A 21,636-nucleotide genomic window follows, 5' to 3' on the forward strand; every position below is an offset into this window, starting at 1 on the left:
TGAAATTATGTAGATGTTACTGGATATTGATACCTTTCTGGAATGTCCTATACCTGTAAATATCAAGGTATTAAGAAATCTTTTGGATGCTACTAAATATAGAAGCCAGTGCAATCTCAAAGGTTGTCAGTAAAGATGAGGGTCTCTCTTCCCTCCCTAATCCCTCCATTTCTCAGACTATAGCAAGACTTGGTAATAGAAGATAATTCACTGCAATCTTCTCCCTGACTCCTGTCCAGAGTCCATGACTTTCTGCCTTATGGATCAGGCTGTTTCAAGGAAAGAAGGAAGGAAGGAAGGAGACCCAGGGGAAGACAAAACCACTGAGGCTTCATCCTTAACCACTCCCCACTGTGGAGCATGGAGACAATGCAAACAGGACTGTCCTGCGCTGAAATGAGGGACGTGAGGATGGGGAAGAATCACAAGCACATCTATCATGGGCAGGGTGGAACAGGATAGATCCAGTGCAGGCAAAGAGAAAAAAAGCTATGCTGCTTTTTATACATCAAAAGCCATTATCACAACGGGAACCTAATCTGACAAACAATTTAAGGCATTATTTGATGCCCATACACAAGGAAACTATTGTACAAATGAACATTAATATAAAGTTAAAGGATATGTCATTTACTCAAAGCTGATTATATGCATTGATAAAGGCCTATAAGACTTTATTCCACAACACCAAAACCAATGAGAACATTATCAACAATTTCAGTGAATGCAGGTGCAACCCTTAAATGCTAAATTTACTGCTTCTTCATTGCAAAAGGTCATTTACCAACACTTGAGTATGTATAAAAGGGATACTTGATCCTGCCATTGATTCTGTACAGACACTACCTGAAACACATCACTTTCACATGAGAAATATTAGACATTAACATACACTTTTTGAAATCTTACTGCACTCTAGAATCTCAATTCATATTCTGTTGCATGTGGTACTTTATACTGATGATGTATCCTTGACTATAAATATGAAACCTGAAATTCCCAAGATGCCCTCAAAGAATTCATTGATCTTAGAGCAATAACAATGATAGGAAATGCAAGGAATAAAAACAAAGCAATGAGATAGTTTTACACATAATTTATATATACACCAATAACTGTCCCTGAAGGTTCTGTTTTCATTATCAAGTGGAAAATGCCCAAGTGAAGTACTCATAAAATGTAAGCAAAATGTTACATGGCATCAGAAGGTTACATTCTAGAATGGGCATTTAAACGCTTACAGCAGTAGTACTGTCATGAATATCCATGACCAAAGAGAGACATGTAGCACTTCATGGATATCTGTGAATTTCAGAATGATGAATTTTACATCATATGTTCATAAAAATGCATAACACCTCGTGTAAGATTCATGAGCCACCACAGTTTCTTCTGAAAAACAATTAAAGCTTTCATAAAAATTATATTAACAATATACAAACTATGGGACTCAGTGCAATAATTGTTTTAAAATATAGAGACTGTACTGTTTTTTCGCTACACATCACTAGAGGTTATTAAATATCCAGTTCAACAGTTAAGGAGATTTACCAACTAACACTTTATATGAAAATTCTTTGCCGTGCCTATATTCTACACCAATCTTCTAAATGTATTAAAAGTTTGTTGACTTTTAATACAGGGTAAGGTGGACCAGATGACAAATGGGGAAAGTAACAAAAAATTGCCTTGCAACAATCCAGATAAAACTGATTTAAGCCAGAATAATTCATATATTCTGTCCAAAAAATAACAATAAAAAAAAAATAGGAGGCAATTTTTTGACAAGCAGGTCTCTAACCAGAGGCAGTATTTGCCATCACTTGATTCACTCATGTGGTGTTCAAAGGTCAGGTGTTGTGCTGGGGAGGAACATAGCCCCAAAGTCACTGTTTGCCCTCATATCTGTTCTCAGAGTAGACAGTTTGAATTGACTAAGGGTAGGAGCCATTTGCCAGGAAGGAGGTTTTTGCTGGTCAGAGGAAAACACTGAAATCTTCATAGACTTTTATTTGCAATGAGGTGATCAACCACAACTTGACACCAGTGACACTTGGGAACTGGGCTTCTGAGGCAGAAATCTCAGCCTGGGTTTAGGCACATGTGGCATTGAGGAGGGTTTCTTCACCTATTCTAGAATAGTGTCTTTTGTTTCTCCCATTTTAAGCAAAATAGACTACAGTGAAGAACTGTCACTGCAGTGTTTGAAAACCATTTCTTGGGTCTTATTCAGCTTCATTAAAGGGTTGTTTTCTGAAGCATCTGCTGGATTAGATCAATTCGGTGAAGTACCCAGTAGTAAGTGCAGGTCCTGGGTCTCAGTGTGGAAAGACAAGTTTTAAACAGAGTGGGTGCACTGTGGTGTGTTTAAAATTAGAACTACAGCTACTTTCATGTCACAGTTCCAAGTGTAGAGAGCTAAAACACAGTTGCATTTATATAATGTAAGCGCTGTTAATCCATTGCAGTTTTCCTTGCCATCTCATCTCAGCTTTCTCTCTCTTTGAAGAAGGCTCATTTTAGTACTTTTAAAGAAATCAGTATATTACATTAAAAAAACCCTCTTAAGATGGTAGGCCTGAAACAGATACTACTGAAATATCTGCAAAGACTTCTCTTTGAACTAACTAGCAGAAGCCTGCTGTAAGAGCAGTTTGAAGTTTGACTTCCTATTGAAATTATTCTGTACATAAAATCAATTTTGTATATAAGTCTGCAGTTTAAGAGGTAATGAACTCATGTTGACTGTTTTTCCAGACACCTCTGAATGAAGCTATTAACTTCTGTTATGGTTTAGCACCACTAACAAAAAATATAAAGCTACCTCCAAGAAACTGTACTTATTTTTGAGCTTATCCAATTTCTCTACATGTACACTCAAGAGAACCTCATGCACCATTAAGGCCAGGCAGTATTGAATCCACACTGGTTTCCCAGATGTTTCTTGACTACTTGGACACTGAACACAGTATTATTTGTTACTGCAATAATATAGAGGTGCGATTGAATTTCTTGCTTGTAAATTGAGCTACATGGTCAAACTTTACTGAAGCAGTAAACTTTCTTTTTGTTTTATGACATCAAATTAAGTTAACTTAAATGTCATGAAGTCAACTTAAATGTTCTCAGTTTGCTAGAGGCATGATTTTTTTTTTCTAAGGTAGTAGTGGGAAAGTTAAGCAGTAATGTCCTATAGATCAGATTTGGGCAATCAGTGACTTAAAACAAGGCAATGCATAAAACCCTAGATTAAGAATAAGGTTAAAGATTAAGGTTCAGGATAATAGAGTTGGCCTCAAAGAAGCTACAAATGTAGGAAAAGATCTATTGCTTTGAAGAAAACAGTCTGTCAGATCCTGGATCCACATTCATATGCTGGTATAAAGACCTTGGGTCCCTAACAGACCTTTGCAAAGTCAATAAACTTTCCTACCTGCATGTTTCAAAGATCAGGGATTAAAAAATGAAGTCTGTATTTGAATAGCTTTAAAGCCAACACAAATCTTCATCTACAGACATCAGTTCACCAGATCAAGATGCTGCATGATTGATTTTTATCTGACCTACCTTCTCAACAGAAATGTTTCTTTCTCTTACAAGTGTGTCTAGTGGGAAAGCATTCCAGTAAGAAGGAAACTTAGATATAAGATATGGTATGATGAACTGAAAAAACAGCTTTACAAGATTGGTATATATTTAGTGTTAACATTAGATTTTTTTAACAGTATAATCTAATTTTTCTTTGATTAATCTAAAACTCCTAGGTTAAGTTTATTTGGGGAATTGTTTTCATTTATTAGCTGCTGTATTGCATATGATGTTTTCATCTAAATGGATATGTCCATATATTGAGACCAAAGTTTTGTGCTTCTGTTGCTGGTCTGCTGATTAGTTGCTGAAACTATTGAACACAGTGACAAGAATATTTTAATAACCATACAAGCTGTGGACTCTCTAAGCAAACAATATCTCTGACTTCTTCCTATGATTTTGTGACAAATGAAGAGGTGTGGCTCAGTGGGAGCTGTGAGATTTAGAACCTATTTCTGGATTTTTGTATGGTTTTTCTATTTGTCTGTTGGGGTATTTTTTTTGCACAGAAGTCACTGGGCTTCCAGGCCTTCAGCCATTTACTATTTCTTCCGTCTTCTCTGCAGTCTTGAGACCTAATTGTCTTCCCTCCCTACCATACAGTCTTCATTCCTCTCTCTCAGAGTCCTTCACATCACATTGTCCAATGCTTCCTCCTGAGTCAGAATTGAAGCAAATATTCTGGTTCACTTTTGGTAGCAAGGTCCCCAAAATTACTACTGGATGCTACTTCCTTGCGTAATATTTGGGTATTTTTCCAGCTTGTTTGACCATAACATTAATGCTGTAGCATATCTGGGAAGAAAACCCAACTAACTTTTTCTCATATAAATCTTGCCAGTTGAGAATTACAGTCCTCTGAGATGAGGTTTGAAGAAAAAGCTGAAAAGCTGATCAGTCCTACTGGGCAGCAGGCAGTGAAGGAGTCAGGGTGACCCACATTGAGTACAGGCCTTGTTCTTCTTTTCCTGCACTATACCACTGCAGAAACATTAAAATATGGGAGAATAGACAAGAAGAAACAAGGTAGTACAGGTGAAATAGGAAAGCAAAATTAGAGAGGACAAAAATAGTTGGCAAGAAGATAGAAAAGCAGGGAAATGGTAACTGAAGGAAACAGAGAAACTGATATGACACTTAATCCAGATGTTTCTCAGATACAGTCTATCGATATCATCAAAACCATCTCCCTGAACACATGGGCAGAACAAGGTTCCCAAAAACTGAATGATCGGGCTACACACTGCTTCACCCCAAATACCCAAACAAACTCTGCCTTTATGTTCTCCACAGGGAGAGAAAGAAGGTTTTAGATCAGAAGTCTGGTTCGGGCTCTAAAATGCTGGCTGCCCTTCACATCCTGCAGGAGCCTCTCCTTTATATCAACCCCACTGGATCAGGGTTAGTATTTTCATTTAATACACATATGAATACATGCATTACTGCTTGATAAAGTGATTTTAAAGCTTCCACTACTGCATTATCTGAAAGACTAAAGTTTTTAGTGGTCTGGTGAGATACAGAAGTAAAGCAAATTATTGTAAACTTTTTTATCCAAAAAGTTCTTTGTTTATTAGTTTCCCTAATGTATATATATTTAATCATTTGGGAGAAACATCAGACATAGGATAGGAATAGGGGCCAAACAACTGAGTACAGATTGAAAAAATTGGGAATCCTTTGAAAAGGGCATGAGAGAACACACTTTCTGTTTTTAAATTGAGACAACATTCAACATTCTCTTATGAGGACCTAAATAACTGTGAGAGGACTTTGAAACTCACAATAAAACACTGATAACTTCTGAAAAATGAAAACATTAGGTATGTTACATATTAGGTGACACTAATTACAGTGTTCCTTTTTCATAATAATAAAAATCATAAGTACATTATAATTTTATGTAGCCTAGATGGCCTTATACTTCAAGTGTTTCCACATTTACAAATCATATAAATAGAAATGTGTTTCCAATAGGTGACTTTTATATCAGGGTTTAGCACTAAATTGTTTCGCTCACTCAACCCATTATCTAGAAAGTATTCTCCATTTTCAATGAAGAAACATCATTTTATTATTCAAACATTCCTCTCTTGTAAAGACCACATGTTCACACAGACTTGCCTGTAATATGTGTACGTATAATACATTTTAATTGAATTTTTTACGTTTGATGTCACAATAATTGCAACAGGTGCCATACCACCTACCTCATATGTATTTATTAATTAAGCACATGAAATACCACATATTAGGTATAGTTTATACTGTTAGTCCCTTAATACAGTAAAAATCAGTTAAGTAGTTGAAAATGTAATTGTAGGAGGTACTGAAAAATCTTTTCTGTTAATTACATAGAAACAGCTGCTTTTGTCTCTGGAATCAAGAGTCACACAGCAATATTTTATAACACACTGGATTTTTTTTGTTTTTGTTGCTATTACCTGGTTTTACTTTAAAATTGGCCTCCTCTAAACATCTCTACTTATTCTTCGGAGTTTGTACATTCTGTCACAGGCTTTAAATTAAACTAATGTAGCTGAACATTATGGTTTCTTATACTCTGAGTATCAATATAATCTATTACAAATATAAGTTTATTTTGGCACTGTTTTACTTTGCCTTGTTGAGGTTTTTTTATTATTATTTTTTTTTTTATTTGGTAGTTTAGGGGGTTTTTGTTTGTTTTGTTTTGTGTTTTTTGCTTTTGAGGGGAGTTTGTTTGTTTGTTTGTTTAATTTTGTGACTACACTGTGGTACTACCTAAGAACTAAACAGGTTCCTACCTTGCATAGCAACTATTTCTGCTGCTTTAACATACATCTGTCTCTGGAAAATCTCAGACCCACCCTCTATTTCTTTTTCCTTTGTGATGTTATCAAGTTTGACAGCAAATAAAAAATTCAGTCTCATGTTACTTTGCTGCTGGCTGATACACTGGCATCAAGTCCAAAGGGCCTCTTGTTATCCTTCAAAGCCAAATGTGAGAACATAAATGCATGGTCTGCTCTGCACGGATAGAAAAGCCAGAGGCACAGATCCAGACCCACCAAGAGGAACTAAAGGATTAGAAAAATATACACTTTTTAATCCTTTGAATTACTTCTATATTTTTGAAGCAATTCAAAGGTCTGGAGTTGACACAAAACATGAAGAACTTAATCATATTTCTTTTTCTAATACAAGAAGTAAGGTCACCACTGTTAATAACTTAATCACATATATAATTCAGAGCATAATATAAAATTTAGAAAGTTCAGACAAACAAGGACATGGAAAAATGACGCCTGTTCTCTAAAGCTTCTTTCAAAATGTCAGGTAAGGTCTAAAAAGACATAAAAGTTGAGAAATAATTTTTTACCAGACATGAAGAGAGGGAGAACTTCTGAATGAATAAAACTAGAGCTTTTTATTCTTTAACATCACAGAATCTGCATTCTTCACTTCTGTCTATGCATATGAGAGCCATGAGCCCTGGATATTTTTCATTTATTATTTTCTCATTTATTCCTTTAGTCTTAGCTTTTTCTTTACAGGTACACCAAGAAAGCGACCAGCATTTTACTACTAGCCTGGTTACTAACCTGGTAAGCAGCAGCTATTTGGGTCTGCTAATCTGACATGACAAGGATAGGAATAAGGTAATTTTGCTCTGTTTAAATTATTGTTAAAATTTTTGATGATATTCTGCTCCTTTGATTTCTGCTATCCTGACATGGAATATATGTGGTCTACACTGTGAAGGTGCTTCCCTGAGCATCTGTTTACACAATCTTTCTTTGAACTGCTGATGGTAATGAATCCCCTTCCTCCAGCCCCAAATACTGCATTCAGTTATCATCAAGCACAGGCATCAACTAGAGCTCTAATCTTGCTCTGATGGATGGAATACTAACCTTTCACAAGATTAGAGACACAAGGTGTTCTAAAGATAATAAAATTCAAATAGGTTTATTTCAAAGGGCAACTCAATCTCGATTTTGTTCATGGGTCACTTGACAGATCATTTGCCAATGTAGTTTTTGTGCCCTCCTGTGTCTGGCTTCTGTGCAGTGCTCCAACTATTTCATATTAAGTGGGCCCCAACAGGCAGAGTTCGGCAAGGGTCTACCTTTAGCAAAAATAGCAAGGTACTCATTCAGCATGGAGCTGGCAATTTCTCTAAAAGTGCATCTTAGAGAGGCGGTGCTTGAATGGTGGAAGAGTTTTTCTTAGCGCTTTCTGGAAGGCATAGAAATGACAGTCATGATAAGCATCTTGAATATTTTAAATTTTAAACTCCTGTTTGATCAAAGAGCAAAAATCTTGCTAGCATCATGACAGCCAGCTGTGCAATATATGCAGTTGCTGTAAGGCAAGAGATTTGTAGCTCCTGAGCGACCATTTTTAATGTGTTTGTCAAGCACTAGTATGCAAAAGTGTTTACAAATCAAATATTTTAAGTCAGGTCTCTACAGGCATGAAGATAAGGCTCTTAGAGGTGCTGAAAGAAGATTCCTCTAGATGACAGTTTTGGTGTTACATACATCAATTAGGATCCCATGAAGATAATACAGGTGAAATTTCCTGCAACTTCTAAGGTTGTAGCTTGCACATATTAAAAATAATACCAATTGACCTAGCTCCGTGGCTTAATAGAGCAAAATTAAATGATTAAAACTAGACTACTCAGAGAACAAACATTATTGAAGCCAGTAGTAAAATATCCGGCCTTCAACTAGGAGAAGGATAAAAATAATTAAAAGGTCCATATAAACCAGACAGCTAAAACTGCAGGTGTATCAATTGCATAAAAACTACAGCATGTCAATGAGTTAACCAGAAGTTTGGAGGCTGGTTTGTGTGTGTGGATGTAAGCAGTTGGATTTTTCTCCAGGAGAGAGAGGCAGACAGAAGCACCAGAAGCACGCATAAAGAGAACCAGGAAAGTTTGCAGAAAGTCAGAGGGATGTTATATGCTCAGATTCCAGACAGCACTGAAAAAGTCTGTGTTCTAGAAATTAAAAAAACCCCAAAAACAACCACACAAAAAAACCCACAAAACAATGAAAAGAAAAAAATTGCTTAAAAATATTAAATCCTGTCTTTCTTCTATAGAACTTACTTCTTGCATATTTATCTGAGTCAGAGTTTAGAATAACAAACCCTTTGGAGGTAAGATTGCATGCTTTTAGCTTCCCCAAACAAGGATGACTACTTTGTATTTAAAATTCAGTGGTTGATGAGTTTGCATGATAACTAAGTAGGACAGATTTCATGGCATATGCATTTAAAATGTGTACTGGATTAAATCTGAAGCCTGGAAACTGGAAAATAAAGTTCAAGTTTACGGTTTTTAAAGCCTTAGAACAACATGAAAAATGAATTCTCATTTTGGATGTTTTAGCTGTGACAGCTCATAAAGGAGTCTATTCCTAGAATTGCAATTGTATCTCTGGAGTCCATTTACAATGTTTAAATTTCATAATTGAGTGAGTTCTTAATATTTCAAAAAATGTTTCTGTTTTCATAAAGTTTTCATAGAGACAGATCACATGCCATTGTTGTCCTTTAAAGTAAGAAGCTCTAGAAACTAATTTCATAGTACACGTTTTTAAAAATGCCAGAAATAACTCACTACATATGAATCCTGTGATCGATTCAGGAACTTATGCACTTACATGTTTCTTTTTCTTGCTTCAGTACTAAACGTTAGGCATTAATTTTCTGGAAATATATGTGAAAGTAATCTTTAGGCATACAAGGTGGGAAGATGCCCACCCTTGGGGAGTGAAATCTTTTAGTTAGAGGATGTGAATTTTTCAGGTAATCATCTGTCTTTGCCACTTCACTGCCAACTCTATCAACGATGTGTAATTTTCTACCTATAATAGATGCAAAACCACCTATGAAATTGCCACAGGATCATACAGGCTACAGAATAGAGAATTAAGGTCTGTGTTAGCTACATTGTTCACATAGAAGAGGACTACATCAAATCAAGACCTTTCAGGAGTATCAAAGCTCCCAATCAGCTGCTGTGGAGATGGGTACGACAACTAACAACGCAGGCTGCAGACAGGTGCTGTAACTCTCCAGCAGTCAAGGGCTGGGATGGAGGAAGGAGAGATGGGGAAGCAGTCACTGTGATCAGCCTGTCAGACTAATCATTGACTTGCCTCAAACTTTTAAAAATGGAATTTTTTAATGTTACATTTCATTCTGAGAGCACGTCTGCATAGACTTTCCTGTGGGCTTTGAAATCTTCAGTCAGTATATGTGGGTGAGATAAAAAAGCTGAAGACACAGAAAGCAGGACATGGAAGTGTGGCTATGGAAATAATTTAAAATTATTTCCTGAACAGAGTGTGTATTAAAACTTGGAAGATTTTAGCTTCTAAAAAAGTACTCATTCAAATAAACCAGATGTTTCTACTTCCAAATCATACACATAAAGAAACAGCATTTAAGTGCAAGTCAAAATATGCCACATAGAAGTATGAATACTAGTCTGGTAGGCTTTCAGGAAATATACTATACCTGCAAACAAAAAAAATACCAAGGAGTGCATCCTCTAGATCAAAGACAGGACTATGTGTCTAGAAGCATGAAATCTAACATCAGACCTACTTCCAAAGCTAACTGCTGAGCTAACTGCTCAATAACCTTTTTGATAAGGCCTGATCTGCAAGCACACATAAAGAAAAGTCAAAAGACGTAATTTGATTTAAACGCAGCTGCCCTAATCACACAGAGGAACAGCCATGATAGTCAGAAATAGTCAGGCTAAGCTCTTTTCTGAAGAACAGCACTTGGCCTAAAACAGGTAACATTAGCCTCTTCACCATTAACTTCAAATTTTCTTGCTTTCGTGGGATTAAGCCAAACCCCTAACATTATGTTAATGTAGCTTTTTGTGGTTTAATTACAAGGTTTTCTCTAGAGTGTAACATAATAACAATTAATCAGCTACTTCTTAACTTCCACAAAAGGAACCCTCATCTGTTATTATCTGCTACTAACCCACTACAATGTCAGCAGAACTAAACACAATTATACCACAAAAGCTACATGCAAATACTGTCTGCAGCTAAAACAAATGAAAGCCAAAATCTCAGACTCAGCCCCAAAATTTTCCTTTGTTCATTCAATTTTACATAAACAGCACATCACTAAAATTATTAAAATGAATACCAGGCAATAGGGATGCCCTAGCAACACACAGACTGACTGATGCAAGTTGTGGATGGAAAATCATCTAGAGTCAGCATTCAAAGATGATGCTATTTCAGGATTTACTGCCTTCTTCCATGATATCGAGATGTAAATTATCTGTTTTATTTTTAGGTCATGCTTATTTGCAGAGCCATGCTGATTATATTTGGCAGAAAAAAATCATTAACGGATGGAGATAGTAATTGATGTGATAGACTAAAATAATGCTTTTAAATACATGAATGTGAAATTCAAAAAATGCTTTAATAAAAAAAATGAAGGCAGGATTTTGGAAATTAAAAGCAAAGGAAGAAACAAAAAGTCACTGAGGGCATTTAGCATTTAAAAATATGAAAGACTCAATCCTATCAGCAGTGAAATATTCCCAGGTTACAATTCTCTCCTCAATGTGGACTGGGTACAGAGATAGAAAATATTTTCATGTATCTTGATGGCAGTGGGAAATGAGAAGTGAAATTCTGCTGCTGTTATTACTTTTCTTCTTCTACAGAGTAGTTTTCTCTAGGGTGCTGTTTAACTCTTAGAAGTCTCCACAAAAAATGGCAGTTTGAGTCAACAGATTTGTTCAATGACAAAATATGTTCTTAGCACTCTATAGTCCTGTTAGCCCTGAAGCAATAACATGACAGAGGGGGGCAGAGAATGTCCTAGTAACTTTTGGTAGGCATGAATGGACTCTCTCTTCCTAAAAAAAAAAAAAAAAAAAAAAAAGAGTTGATTGAGCTGGAGAACTATGGGGATTCCAGGAACTCCTTCCCAATCCTAAGTATAGCTACTGCTCCCAATGGCTGTTACAATACCTGTGCAAGTAGTTTTATAGAAGGTTTAATTCTTTTAGAGCATTTATGGTCATTACAATTCATTATACTTCTTTTTCTTAGTTAGGTATATCTAAGTATTAGGTGTGTTTTTAAAAAAACTGTTCACAAAATTAGCAGATTCCTGTAACAGATGGACCATAGCACCTGTTGTATTACATTTTTTATTTGTAGCTATAGTAAGGTTCAAAATTGCAATCTAGTCAATAAATTCAGTTAACATTTCCCTAACACTAACTGGTTACAGACACAAAGTCTAGCTACAGCCTTTCTGTGATTGTGGACAGTTCATACCAGCTTTTCAAAGGTATTCCATCCCCTCTCTGCTGCACAAATCACAAAGAAAGATAAACCTCACATTCCAACACCAGCTATCACTTCATTTATTAGTAACAAACACCTATAGCAGTAGGAGCCACATACACTTTAACTGGGTTTTCTTGCACCTTTAAATTGCTTGTCATCATAAAGAAATGACAGCAGTTCAATGAGAGAAAAGTAATGCAGAAAGAAGACTGAGGCCCATTGTCAATGTTTAATTGCCATGAAAAAAGCTAACACGTGATTAAAAAAATAAATCAAAAGTTTCCAGAAAGACTAAAGCACCCAGTCACTTTTACGGTTTCATTTGAGCTACAAAGATGTTATTATACATCCATTTACAAAACAATGAGCTCTTACTGTTTATGAAAGTTTAATCTCTTGGTTTATTGCTTTAATATATCTAACATTGGTAAGGTTTACTTTAAAATGAAGTGTCTGACTGTATGACGTCGATGTTATTTTTTACATTCAGTCTGCAGATGGAATGAATAACATAATAATTGTACTCATCTATGAAACAATTAAAGTAGAGGTAATTGCTGCTTCTCTCATATCTGCATATAAAGTAAAAGAATTAATATTTTATCATCTGGCAATGCTTCTTGTTAGCACAATATTCTCAGATCAATTTTTTGTTGTCCACAGGCATTTGAGCAAATGCTGGAAAAAGTTATGCAGAGCCAAAATGCACATTGATGGTAAACTTGTGCTTAAGGAACACATCACCTTAGGCTTATATGTCTGGTAAAATGTGGACTAGTCAAATAACATCAACAATAGCAAAACCAAAACAAAACCCAGCCAACCATCCAAACAAAAAACCCCTACAGCCCCCCTGCCCTCACATATTTCTTAAACTAATAATGTCATAATTTAAGAAAATAAACAAACAAATGAACAAATGTGGATTTGATGATAAACCACTGCCACTCAAATGATACCTCGACCCTAGACTGAACTACAAAACGTCAACAATTCCACTGCCATCCAGCTACATGATAACAAATAATTGTAGCAGTAGTTATTAAAGAGGATTTAAAACACAGGTTTAAGAAGCTCATAAAACAAACTGTGTAAGTGCTGTAAATTATTTCATTTCTGAAGGAAGCCAAAAATCATCCCCAAACTATTTCTTTTTCTTTCCTATCTTGTCCAAGAATATATTGATCTTGGCATTAGAATTGATTTTTATTTTTTATCCACTATTTCAGGAAACTGTTAATGACATGCTTTTAAATTCCTGAGTCTTAATGATGTGATGTGGGAGACTGTCTCTCATACACCTTGAGGATTAGCTTGGGGGTGAAAAAGAGAGGCTCTGAAGATCAGAGAAAGGAAAAGGGAGGTGCTGATCCTCTGAAGTGCCAGAACTGTTTCCTACCTTTCAAAGCTGTCAGGTCTTTTACTCATTTGCTGTTCCATTTTGCTACTCATTTGCACATCAAGTCCTGCAACCTGAGTTTCCTTATCTTTAATAGACATGCTACAAGGTCAGTAATACAATCCAAAACTTCTGTGGTCTCTTCAATTCACCACATGGACATAAAGCAACAATTACAGACCTCTGTCAAGATGTATTCTCCATGTAACTACCAAGACAGTTTCACTTCACCATGCCTCTTCACCAGAAATGATGGAATTATTATATGGGAGTTTTCAGACTAAGGGCTACTACATCAGCATAGTAACTCACATATACATATATAATCACATATACTATAATAGAATGGTTTGAGTTGGCAGAAACCTTAGTGATCATCTAGTTCCACCCCCCACCCCCACCTCTGCCATGGGCAGGGACACCTTCCACCAGATCAGGTTGCTCATAGCCCCATACAGCCTGGCACACACCACAAGCATGTTGATCAGATGTGTGTTAGGGATGTAGCTATTGATATCAAAGGCTGGCCCTCTTGTTATCTGATTAGACTCTGCATTGAAGACACAGGTCAAGAAAGGTGTGGGAAGAAAAAACATTCAAAAATGGTGAGCTTATCAGGCCCATGGTTAAAAAAAGACATCACATATCAAAACATATTTTAGAAAGCACCAAAAGACAACACTTGGATACATTAATCCACAACCTCAAATTTTCTTAGCAGCTTTACTAGGTTTTTCTACTAGTCCATTAATAAAACACACATAATGATACACATTTTGGATAACATTTTTAAAAAGTTCGATTGTGTTAGTAACTTATGTCTAGCCAAAGAACAAATATGATTCCCTTCTCTGTTCCTTTTTATTAAAACCTTGCTCCAGCAAGCTCTAAGAGCAGTGTCTGTGAGTTTCTGAATGAGAACAAACACCTATTTCAGTTGAAAATTCTTGTCAAATGTGCTTAACTGGTTATATTACTAGCATGATCACTTTCAAATGTGATATAAAAATCAGATACTATTTATTTTGAGTCAAGCATACTGGGTTTTTTCCCCCAAAATTTTGCTAAAAATGTTCATAATGCAAGCTGTTCATAAATTAAAGGGAAAGAAAAAAAGCATTTAGAAATAAAATATAATGTTTGTATCAAATTATAGCAAGAATATCACCGACACAGTTCTTTTGGGGCTGAAGGTCTGGAACCTTGAATGGAAGGTTACACCCACCACCACCCAAAACAATGAAGATCACCACCGAGTAAGAGGAATGATGCTTAGTTCTTTTAATAAGCATGTGACTGACCCTTTCAAAAAAATAACCCCCCCAAAAACCTATGCCACAAACAAACAAACAAAAAACAGGAACCGAGGAAGAGGCCCAAATCAACCTGAACTGTGCAGACTCACAGAAATCAAAGCAGTTGATTTTTTTCTCATTTCCCACTCAGTTTGACTCCTAACATGTAACTTACTCCAGTAAAGTCAGTGGTATAAGATCGTTACTGAAGACAGCGATATAAGATTATGTGGCTCTAAAACTTTGGGGAAAACAGATAATATGGTAGTTATCATCCTAACATTATTATACGTCTCCCATGCATGCTCTCATGTGTCAATGTTTATACATGTGCTAGAGACCTAAATTTCAAAATCAGTATTATACATTTTTATACACATTAATGTACTTAGCCACCGCAATCTTTAGTAAGTAAGTATAAAAATACAGAATTGTGCATCAATTAGAATATTTCTAAATCTATTTCACAAACCTTCAGAAAGTAATAAATCTATGACTGTTCAAAATAGACACGATTACTGATTCATTGACATCTTTTAGACTACTGTTATTTGGATCCACACTTATAAACTTTAAAGTGCAAATCTATTCATGAGAAAATAAACATAATGGTAAAAATCTTGACTTAAACTCACCACCCTGGAATAACATGCATTGTAGACCTCTTCTAAGTGTATAGACTATAAAATTTAAAAATTTATTCTTTTCCATAAAAGTGTCTAGTTGGAAAGAAAATGTTTATTTCTACAAATACATCATCAGAATTTCTGATTGAGCCATCACTTCTAGACAGCCATTTTTTTTCATTCATCAGCATTGACAATACTTTAAATTTTTGTAGTTAGGGACTAAATGTTAAATTTTTATTGAGTTCTTAATCTCTTATGACTCTTGTTTCCTTTTTTTTTTTCTTTTTTTCTGAATGTTTATTTTGCTAATACAGAACTTCTAAGCTATCTCTAGAGGAATACATAATGAGTGTAATAGGGAATAGCATTTCCCTATGCGGATATCTATTATAGTTACAAAGAATTTAGGTTACAATGATCAGCTTGTAAACAAACAAACAAAAAACCATGGTAAAAATAATGGGTGTAAAACCTAGTAAGATTTTCTTTGTTTTAGTGATAAAACTAGTAAAACCCTCACAAACTCTCATTTCCCTTCCCCTTTCATAGTAGAATTTATCCATAAAGAGGATAGATTTAGGTAAGATATTACCAAGAAATTCTTTACTGTGAGTGTGGTGAGGCACTGGAACTGGTTGCCCAGAGAAGCTGTGGATGCCCCAAAACTGGAAATGTTCAAGGGCAGGTTGAACGGGGCTTTGAGCAACCTGGTCTCGTGGGAGGTGTCCCTGCTCAAGGCAAGGGGGTTAGAATTAGATTTTCTTTAAGGTCCCTTTCAACCCTACCTGTTCTATGATTCTATGTTCAACTAGTGTAAACTGTGCCACAGAGGAGCAAAATGTGCATGGATGTGGCATGTGTGCCCACTTTCACTGACAAGGAATAAAGGTGGGTGAAGCTTGTGCTAATTCTGTACAGTTCATTAAAGACACGGTTGCTCTCCAGTATGGAAACTCTATTTTCATTACTTTTTCACAATTCATGACACAAAAGCACAGATAATATAGTATTTACTTTAACAAGTCTGTGTTTATACTGCAAAGTAAAGAGTGAGTTTGGGAAAGGCTTTGATTTGTCACTTAATTATTTAAAAGATTGGATTCATGTCACCTAACATGGGATGCTGTTGATGCTGATACCTGTATCCAAACTTGTAACAGCAGAGCCCCTTTTTAGTTAGTGAGTAGGCTTAGTACTTAGAATACAGAAGTGAAGTGCACATCAGAGACATATAAGCTGCACCTTGAAGTGCTTTTTTGTTTTAATTGACTATAAAAATACCAAGAGTGACCAGTACAGAGGTTTACAATGTACACAGTCATGTGAATTGCACTGTTTTCACTCTTCCTAATTCAAAACTAGGTTGTGATTATCTGTCAGAGTCTTCACACCTGTTCATTTAGTTGATTTGTCCAGAATGCTCAGATCAACTATTGCCTGATGTTGAGTCCAAGTGTCCCCAAGTTTTCCCCTTCAAGAGGGTTCTGAAGCTTCATGTCAGTTATATGAATGAGAGCAGAAGAGAAATATTAGGCTACTAAAACTATTTTTGTCCATACATTGTCATTTCTTATTATCTGTGTCAGTCGCATAGTATAAGATGTTTAGTCTACATATTGTACCAAAATTCTTCTTCTGCCTAAACATAGTATTATCATGCATGACTCTAGCCCAAATAAAAGTAACAAAAATTTTGCATTTATTTACTGCTCTTCATCCAAAGATCTTAAAGTACATTAAAAGGTGTTTTCAAGCATTTCTATAAAGGAAAAAAAAAACAAACCCCAAACCAGACAAAATCTTAGCTCTGGCAGTTGTGTTTGTTGTTTTTATGGCATTACCATTGGAAGTTTTATTCTGGCAATCACATTTCTCGTAAATAATTTTAAAAAATTACAATCACAGTCTTGGTAAATATGTCTAAAGACCAAATCATGGGAGATAAGAAAGGCAAGTAGACATGTGTTAATTGGTTTGATTGACCAGCAAATCTACTTCTATGACATGAGCCATTATCTTCAGGGAACAGAAACATTGCTTCTAACTTCAGGCTATTAGTTTGGGGATTTCCCATGGAACAGACCTTGTTGACTTGTAGCTGAAAAATACAGTGGGTGATAGCAATTTGGGAAACAAACTGTCAAGGACTTGTTGTGCTGGAGCTAGATAAAAATAAGGTTAAACTTGTGTACTGGAATTACACTTGTGTGAACGGCTCTAGTAGTTACTGATTCGATGGCTGATAAAGAGAAAAGAGTCCCAGTGGGCAGCAAGAAACTGGTGAATCACAGCTGTCTCCTGATATTCCTTTGATTATAACCATAGCTTATGAATGTCATAATTGTGTAAGGTTATTTGCTATTTAGGGAATCAAAATTTCTATTAAAATAAGGACAGGTAGAAAAGTCTATTCAAAGGAATGTGCAGTGAATTGATTTAACTTATTTCTGGTTGTCTTCTCAGCACTTTGAAAAGAAATATAACAAATCAAACATATCAACAAGGGATTCATTGGTCATTTTAATATGACCATTAGGACAATCAAAAGAACAGAGAAGCTGTCATAGCACAGAACACTAAAAGAGCACGTCATGCTTAACCCAACATTATGAAGGTTGGGGAGGGGCCAGATGTGATTACTCTCTAGTACATATGAGCGTTAAACACCAGGGAGAAAAGAGAGCTTTTTAAGATGACAGCTAAAACAGGCATAAGAACAAAAGGCCATTAATACAGCTTGTCTAGGAATTAGATGATTTCTATTAAACAAAAAGTTTCTGCATGGAATTTCCAATAAAACTAATGGGACAATAAAGCTGAGGAAGGTTTTTAAGAAGAGAAGTTTGTTTTGTAGACATGGAAGACCCATTATATTTTGATTGACACTGAAAACTGATGAATATTATCTATACAAAATATTGCATTACAAATGGTTAAATATATAATATCTTCACCCATTAATATAATGATGATTGGACACTGGTAACACCATATTACACACACACAAGAAAGACTATTTTGTTGTCTAGTTACCTTTCCTTGAGTTATTAGAGGATTAACTTCTAAGGGATCCCTTAGCAGACAAAACCAGACAGCAGGTTTTATTACTCATTAAATTGAATTTGAGAAAATGTTTTTCCATTTCTATAAATATTTATAAATATTTTCAAAATAAATTATTTGTCTATGACAAGGCATATACACAGAATAAAAGTGAGCCAGTTTTCAAACTTATTACTTATAATAACAGACTTTGTTTACACTGATAATTGTCCTTATTTTATAAAACATGTTTCACATACTTCGTTCACAGATAAAATAAGTTACAAGAAAAAGCTCCACATTTTTGCAGGTATAACCGAGGCAAAATATATTTTAGAAAATTTACCACTTCATAAAATATTCTGTAAAAGTACTGATTAGTTTTTCAATAAAGCTGCATTACCATCTTTTTCTATTGTCTTTTATAGGTAAGATTCCTCCTTTCCTGCCCTACAGTATTTACTGAAGCCACTTTCTGACATAACAGTTACCATATTGACAGCATACTCAGGTGATCTCATCCATATGTGGTAGGTGACCTAGGGATCTTACTTTTCCATCCATCTGAAAACATTGCTACTTGTAAGAGTTAATATTTGTGATAATCTGGTAGATGACAGAAGAAGGAAGTTTGTGTCTGTCTGGGGACACTATTCTTTACATATCAGCAGGAAATCTACATGAGATGTTTTAGTTTGGATCAGCACACACTTTTGATGCTCTTTCTTTCACATGGCAGCATGGTCTTGGACTGTGCCACTGGAGTCCTCTGAAATGAAACCAAACCAGAAGATGTTCTCTGTGAGCATAGCTAACCTGCTCCAACTGCTAATGAGATCTCAGCCACGAAAACAGCCTTTTACATTTTTCTTAGCTATGCAACCGAATTTGTTTATTTCAAGTACATTTCTGCTGGAAGATGTAAACCTAACCACAGTATGGAAGAAAGAAAGATAGAAAGAAGTCACAGTAGGAAAAATTATCATTTAGCTTCAGGAACTGTGAAAAACGTGTAATTAGGATTTACAACAGTGTGACAACCAATGAGTGTCAACAGCAATTGTGATGCAGCATCTGGTTCTTCCAAAGAAATGCATCCCAAAACAAAAGCTACTAAGAACTAAAATGTAGATAGAATAGCAATGAACAAAATGGAAAAGAGATATGGATTAATTCCTGAATTCTACTGTTTGTTTGTGGTTCGTGATTTTTTTTGAGGTCCTTTTTTTTTTTCTTCTATAGCACAAAGTCAAAGCTTAGCACAAGAAATGTGTAACACTATGCAAATGTTCTCTTTTTTTAAAATAATTTTTAAGCTTAGTGATGCATGATACCCACTTATCTTTACTAAGTATCTCTAATATACTATCATGAGAAGCCAAAAAGCCCAGGTCTCTGACTACGTGGCTAAAATGAGAAGCACTTAGGCAGCCCGTGTAAGCAATAGTGGTTCAAAATTTAAGGCAATGGTGACGAATAGCGATTCTGTCTGAGAAATCAGCTGTAACTATGGAAAGGGCTTTTATGATGAGATTCTTTATTTCGATTACCATTAGTTCACTATCTTTGGAGAAGATAGTGACTTGCTACCACACATAATAAGAGTGAGTAAAATCACAGTAATCATATAGCAAAAGGCTGTTTCTGTACACTTCTAGAGCATGTATTGACCATAAAAGATCATGACTCATCCCTTTAATGCATGTACGTATGGGAATCCCATTATATACACTATTTTATATTGCTGCCTTTCAGTACTAAACGATTATTGCTACTGCTGCATGTACAGTAGCAAGTAAGCACCTCTGTCTTACTTTAAGTAACAGCAGAGAAAAACAATATCAGGTGTTCGTGTAGCCTCAAATGTAGGTGCTCAAGGCTGAAAACCTAGTTCTTACTCTGATTTTCTCTGCAGCTGTGCACACAACCTCCTACAAGCAGAGACAAATGATGTCTTGTCTGCATTCTGGTTCAGCAGATGCTGAAGTGAAGTACACTGACTTCTAAAGATCCTACTGAGGAGTCTGTTTGTTGGTCCAGCAGTGTGAGATGTCTGCTTGCAAAAGATCTATGCATAAATTTATGCTATAGTTCCTCATCAGAAAAATGGGGCTAACCAGATTGTGCATGCCTCAGAGAGGATTTGAAAGCTTTAACAACATACCCAACCAGTCTATGAAGTACTTAGGTATTATAGTGACAGAAGTCATGAAGTATACTTCAGGGAGGTAAAAGTTAAGAACTATAAAAACATTTACTATAGCTAACCTTTAACATTTTTAATATAGCTTAGGAAACGAACAGCAAACAAATTTGGGCCTTGGAATAAAATGCAGCACACTGCTTATGTGTTTCTTTTGTTGTAAAATCTAACAGAATTGGATTAAACATTATCACTTGCTGTTTAATCTTGGTTTTACAAGGTGTTGGTTGCTTGACCTGATTTTAAAGGATTTAAAACTCAAACCTCTTATCCTTAACAGTGATTCTGAACTTCATAGCTTTGAAGGAGGAAGAGGAAATAAGATCTGCTGCATAGTCGTTGAGATTAGCAGCCTCAGCAAGTATTCATTCCTGTCATGTTCAGAAAGACCTATATGGCTACACACTGGGAAGCATTACATGCTGTTTGTGCAATTGAAAACTGAGAACTGAACAGGTAATTAGGAACTTAGGCTGTCCTGCTTGAATTTAGATGAATACAACAATAACAACAGACAGATCTTTAGATTCAGTTTAGATAACTGTGAGGGGATAAAATAGAATACTTAGCCCAGTATTTTCTGAAATGCTGGTTAAAATTACTGTGGGGAAATAACAACCCTGTCTTGACAGGAATCTTCTTTTTTTCATTTTACTCCTACTCAGTAATCAGAAGCTGAAAGCAGTTATTCAGGACTTTTGTTCTTAATAAGAGGGGTTAACTGTATTCTAAGGTGGGGGTAATTGTTAGCATTAGCAACAAAGATACATAATGACTAGGGCTTCTTTCAAGAGTCTTGTTTATTTATCAAAAATGCAGTAGCTTTTTCAAGAACCACAGGTCTCAAAAAGCAGAGAAAAATCACTTTGCTTAGAGAGCTAGGTGTCTTTATCCAGTCACCATGTCCACCTGAAAACCTCTTTCTCAGCTTTTAATCTGGACTGTACACATGTTTCTCTGCAACTATTAGTGCCATCTTTCCCATGTGAATCTCTTTTAAAATAGGTAATTTTCCCAAGTTAATATCACTGTCCTGTGAGGATTTCCCCATCCCTCTGAAAAGCACCATATTGCAACCAGCTCTGGTAAGTATAAAATGGGCATTGCAACCAGCTCTGGTAAGTATAAAATGGGCATT

The 21,636-nt window shown here is 35.7% G+C and overlaps 1 protein-coding gene across 1 annotated transcript in view; it reads right to left on the reverse strand.

Annotated features, from left to right (window-relative positions):
- GPC6 (glypican 6) overlaps positions 1–21,636 on the reverse strand; it is a 539,625-nt gene that overhangs the window by 360,539 nt on the left and 157,450 nt on the right. The gene's annotated exons all lie outside the window — the stretch shown is intronic.

This window comes from Corapipo altera, unplaced genomic scaffold (assembly GCF_003945725.1).
Source record: "Corapipo altera isolate COAL_440 unplaced genomic scaffold, ASM394572v1 0, whole genome shotgun sequence".
Taxonomy (NCBI): Eukaryota; Metazoa; Chordata; class Aves; order Passeriformes; family Pipridae; genus Corapipo; species Corapipo altera.